A 6,490-nucleotide genomic window follows, 5' to 3' on the forward strand; every position below is an offset into this window, starting at 1 on the left:
TAAAAAACGGCCTCGAGCTCAATAAAAATTGTTGAATATAATTATTATAAGGCCATAAAATAAAAAACAAATAACTTAAGGGCGAGCACACCTAAAAACTGAACATTCTAATAATAGAAATATTAACAAAAACCAACAAAACGAACAACCACATAATCAAGTGAATTGCAGCGGAATAGCTGCGCTTGATTGTAGTTGGCTTAGCATGTGAAATAGTGGAAAATGCAACAGGAATTAACAAGGTGAACTTAGCACAGTGCGTAGGCAACTGGCTGGGTCAGTGGGATCGGCGGTTCGAATCCTACTGAAAGAAGTCTGATGAGGAAATATGGTGATTTCCGAAATAACTATCACTTCTACCATTTTTTCAAATTATTGTTGTTTTTCCACAATAAATTTTCTTTAAAAAACGGCCTCGAGCTCAATAAAAATTGTTGAATATAATTATTATAAGGCCATAAAATAAAAAACAAATAACTTAGGGACGAGCACACCTAAAAGCTAAACATTCTAATAATAGAAATATTAACAAAAACCAACAAAACGAACAACCACATAATCAAGTGAATTGCAGCGGAATAGCTGCGCTTGATTGTATTTGGCGTAGCATGTGAAATAGTGGAAAAAGCAACAGGAATTAACAAGGCGAACTTAGCACAGTGCGTCAGTGGGATCGTCGGTTCGAATCCTACTGAAAGAAGTCTGATGAGGAAATGTGATGATTTCCGAAATTGCTATCACTTCTACCATTTTTCAAATTATTGTTGCTTTTCCTCAATAAATATTCTTTAAAAAACGGCCTCGAGTTCAATAAAAATTTTTGAACATTTTCTATTTCTGCTAAGATTTTAAACAAAATTTTCTATATATGAAACCTAGAAACTATAATTAAAACATTTTGGTTTGATTTTTAAACCACTCATAGCAAAACTAGACTAAAATTTAAACCAGAATATATTAAAAAATGATTAAAACTATTGACTGGTTTAAAAAGTAGACTATAAAAGATTAAAAAAGGCAGTAGACCCAGCTCGGTTTAAAAATTTAACCCAAATTTTTCACCGTGTACAAATTCATGATGTCATTGCAGATGAAATTTACAATTTACAGCTGTGGTCGTCTTTTTCAATATGTTCGGACTACAACAATTCACAAATATTTTTAAAACATAACACAGAAAAATCGCGCAGAGATTTACAAACATTTAAAAGGTGTTCAACATATAGTCCTTTACATTAAGTATTTTACATTACTTAAAACGAAAACAGGAATTAAAACATGAAACCAGCAAATGTATCGATAAACCAGAGAATGTTAATTTAATGAGAAGGCGCAAATGTTAATGTTAAAGTTTTTTAGTACTACTAAATTCTGAAAGGTTTGAGATGCGGGAGTTCACCAAAATAAATATTTGTGACGCGACAGTTCACCAAACTAAATGTCAGATCACCACATAATTTTTTACCACAGAAAGAGTTGAAATTTTTCACCTTTTTGCGTTTGCTTGAATAGAAATCGGTTGTATGCATTCTTGAAGGATGCTTGCTATATGAGTGAATTAGTGTGAACAATTCATGCGTAGTCATGAATTTTGCACGAATAAATTCAAATTCTAGCGAATTGCAAGCGAATGTACGTTGTACAAAAATTTTAGTGAACGGACGTGTTGTGCGATACTATTTTCAGCACAAACGGGCTTTTACAAGATATGCATTTGAATATGTAAATGCTACTTGTTTGTATGTCCCCGTATATTAAAATGTATCAGAAAAATAGCACATACATATGGTGTACATATCTTGTAAGAATGCTTTAATACTGTTCCACTAATGAATTTTTGTATGTTTGAAACATTAATACAGCTATATGCATACAGCAGTAGTACAAGTGTATGATTAAGGTACGCATACGCTCTGAGAAACCACGCGTGTTAAATGGAAATGAAGGTTCATTTATACTGGCATGTATACACAGCAGCAAGCTCATGCCACCAACAGCGATGTTGTATGCATAAGATTTCTACTGGGCATGTATGAATTTCGGATGTACATATGTATGTGTGTAGTGTACGTACGTATGTATGAACATACGCTTAAGAATTGCAAAAAAATAAAATCAGAGAATGTTAATATTATCGTGTATATATGTACATGTGTGTATGTATGTAAATATTAAAAAAAAAAATTAAATTAATTTAAAAAAATATAATTATACATTTGTGCCAAAGTTGAGAGTTTCTGACTGGCAACTCCTGACATCAAGCCTTTTATCCATTCGTACCAAAATATGGATTTATAAAACCAAATGAGCATTTAATCATTCATTAATTTTTTTTTTTCGCTTAAAAATAATAATAAGTTATAGGTAATTATTAAAAATTTCGGAACTTAATCCTTTTATTAAAGTGTCACTACCTCAGAAGAGGACATTTTGAGATTTTTGAATAATGATTACTCTGAAGTGAAAAAATAATCAATATTTTTTATCAAAAAAAAAAAAATAAAATAATCAATATTTTTTATCAAAAAAGTAAAAATCGTTTAATAATAATTTTATTTTGAGGGAAAAAATAAAAAAAGAAATCTGTATTGGTTGAACTCGAAAAATAAGAATTCATTATAAATGTCAGTAGAAAATATGTCGATTATAACTTGTTGATTTTTTGGTTAAAATTTAAAAAATTATGATTATTTTCCGTCCCTGTTTATAACTATGAACTGCACTTTTTTATGATATAAATAAATTAAATTAAGTAAAATATAATCAGGTAAAGTTAAATAAAATAATAAAATAATAAAATAGAATAATTAAAATAAATAATAAAATTAACTAATAATATAAAACAATCAAATTAAATTAAATAAGCTAATAAAATAAAATAATGAAATTAAATTAAACTAATAAAATAAAATTATCAAATTAAATTAAATAAACGAGTAAAATAAAATAAAACAAAGTAAACTAAAAAAATTAAATTAAATTAAATTAAAAAATTGTAATTAAATAAAATAACATTTAGTAAAATTATATTAAATAAACTATTAAATAAAATAATAAATATTTAGAATTGGAGAGAAGAGTTATAGTTGCATCGAAGAATGCGAGCGAAGACGCAATAAATTTTGCGAGGATGATAGTATCCACTATCAACACGTATACAGATGTTGAAAACGATTTAGCTCAAAATATAAATTATATGTCTACAAAGACATATAACTTTATGCGGGATGAGCTCAAATACGCCCTCCCCCACAAAAAATCCCTCTTGCGTTGGCGGCCAATTATGTTTGTACGTCCGGGTCTGGACTCCAATGTACTAGAAAATTTGAAAAAAATTGTAAGCGAAATGTCCGACCAAGAGCGAATTTGTCAAATCATTTTCGACGAAACAGCCATTAAATCGGATCTTTGCTACAACAAAAGCCAAGACCTCATCGATGGTTTCGTAGACAGCGGCGGTACTAAGAGGGCGATGAAAATAGGTGACAAATGTTGCTTGTTTATGATAAAAACCCTAGCGGCTTCATGGAAATACGTTTTGTCGTACTACGTAGCAAAAGGAGGCGTAGCTGTTGGAGAGCTACACAGCATTCTACTCTCTAACATTGAGGAAGTAGAGAAAATTGGCCTTAATGTCAAAGCGATCGTTTGTGATCAAGGTGCTATTAAAGTCCGTCTTTTCAAGGATTTGAATGTGACAGAAGCAAATCCATTTATTGTTTTAAATGAGAAAAAAATTTTCTGCATGTACGACTACTGTCACTTAACCAAGTCAGTACGCAACAATTTATTGAAGCACGACTTGAAGATCGCTGATGAAATTGCTAGCTTCAAGGTTATCAGGAAACTATACGCTATCGATAAAGACAACCCGAGTTTTAAAATATGCCCAAAACTTACTTCGTCGCGTATATACCCGAACTCGTTTGAAAAAAAGAAGCGTTTCCCGAGCAACACAGGTATTCAGCAATGCTGTAGCTGCTGGCATTGAAATGGCAAATTCACGGATTGGGTGACGATCCGTACACGTTGAATTGCGTTAAGCCGACACAAAAATTTATCAAGCGAATGAAAGACTTGTTCGATGAATTGGACTGCAAATTTTAAAAAAATAAAAATCCTCTTAAATGTCCAATTTGGCGAGGATCAGAAGCGAAGCTGGAAAGCGTTATGGACCACGCGGATTTTTTGTCAAGTGTACAACTGCCTAGCGATATACGCGCAGCTTGTTTTTCGGGTTTTTCGCTTACTATAAAAGCAATGGTTGAGTTAAGCAAATATGTTTTTGAAAATTATCCACAAATGAAATTTATACTCCTCGGAAAGCTAAACCAGGATGTACTGGAAAATTTCTTTTATAAAATCCGCGCGAACTTGGGAATCAACACGCAACCGTCAGCGCACGAAATACAATATATAGTGGCACGTTTAATATCCATGAAGATTTTGCGTCGCAGATTTGAAAAAAAGGATCAAACTGCGAAGACGATGACGACATAAACTTAGACTGGAATATGGAAGAGGACGATCACGCCAGTGTACATCGAAGAGAAACACATTGCCAATCAGGAACGCTTGAAAGCCAACAAATTAAAAACGTTGGGCAGCTAAAAAGTGTAAGCAAGTTGCAAGTGTATGCATATACAGTTACACATACACCCAAACAGTACTATTCTTCTACAATGTATGTTTTTTTCTTTTTCCGTATTTTGTCTTTTCTTTTCATTTAAGATTTTGTTTTCTGTTTTCAGAATTTTTACTAACAACTATTATAAATAGGGATACAAATTTTGGGGAGTAACATCGATACATCGATGTTTCGATGCATCGGAACAATGAACATCGATGCTAAAATACATCGCCAGAAAAACATCGATATATCGATGGTATCCGATGTTTTAAAATTTGTTAGGTTGTGGTCACATTAAAAGGAAAATTTAATACTTTTCAATTCCAGCTCTCTGTAATTCATTTAGACAAATAGGCTGAATTCCAAAATGTCAATTGCTTTGCATACGTACAAAGTAGAATGTTCCATAACGCCGAACTATTTAACTAATTTCGTTAAAATTTCAACGGGATCCCGGTTTTCTTTAATGACTAAGTAAGCATTTTTAATATCGAAAGATGAGAATGTTCCTCAAAAGAATAAGTAATAAAATTCATGGACAGTCAAAAAATTTTAGGAGCATAAGTCGATGTTAAAACATCGCTGAAACTGGCATCGATGTATCGTCAATTTAGCGATTTTAAGAAATCGTGAACATCGATGGCAAACATCGAATTTTGAGCCGATATTATCGATGTTTCAAAAATATCGATGCATCCTTTGCATCCCTAATTATAAATGCGAAAGTGAGTTTGTTTGTTACGCTTTCACGCTTTAACTACGAAACTTATGATCTTAAAATTTTGCATTTAGCCCAACTTAAACATTGGACATCCTTTATCTCGATTATACGAGGCGGCGTGGCAGCTCCCAAACAAACAGGGTTTTTCATACTGAATATCTCGCGAAGTATGGATTTGTACTATCCCTGTAGGGAAAACATGAACTAGTGAACCAAATTTCTGGTTCAGTGCTAGTTCTTTTTCGCCAAAAACGAACCAGTCCGATAGTAAATAGTCCCGAACCAGTCCAAAAGCAGTGAAATGTGGTACTTTCACTAAACTATTTTATTTCAAATTTTAAAAGCAGGGAAGGTAATCATTATGAGTAAAATAATTTAAAGCAGCATTTAATCATTATTTTATGAATTATTACTGAGTTTCATTTTTTCGCTCAAACGGAAATAATTATTATTTGATTTTTATTTTTGGCATTACAAATAATGATTATTTTATGATTTTTATTTTTTCGCGCAGAGATTATCATTAATTTTGAGTTTTATTTTTCCACTTAAAAATAATGATAATTTATAAAATTGAAAATGCCATACAAACGCAACCTACTGAAATTTTGACCTGAAAAGTTTGGGTCTTATTACGCTTATAAGAGTGCGGCTACCTCTCAAAAGGATACGTCGGTAATCACGCTGGTATAGTTTTTGAGTTGCTTAATAATCATTACACTTAGTGATTCCATAAACAAAGGCCAAAATCCTGAAGGACAATTGAGAAAGGCAATGCAGTTGCAGAAAAGAGGTTAAAAAAAAGTGTCAAAATAATTACCACTTTCTCACTAAATTTATTTAAAAATGTAAGCCACCAGAGCTACCTTTTTTTTAAGAAAAGACAAATTAATTTTTGTTTTATGCAATCCAGCACAGCTACCTTAATACAGTCAGTCAATAAAGTTTAGGTACAACGAATTTTTTACAATACGGGCAACTATTTTTTAAATATTTTAGTTTTCGGCAATTTTTTATAAAATCCCCAAAAATCAGAGTTCCAAACCTTGTGCAAAATTTAAGAAAATTCTGCAAAATTTCATTAAAATAATTCACTTTCTATTTGCGCTCTCTAGAAAAAGTTGAGTTTGCAGTTCTTT

Source organism: Rhagoletis pomonella, unplaced genomic scaffold (assembly GCF_013731165.1).
Source record: "Rhagoletis pomonella isolate Grant_MI unplaced genomic scaffold, Rhpom_1.0 Rhpom_scaffold_00004, whole genome shotgun sequence".
In the NCBI taxonomy this organism is placed as follows: domain Eukaryota; kingdom Metazoa; phylum Arthropoda; class Insecta; order Diptera; family Tephritidae; genus Rhagoletis; species Rhagoletis pomonella.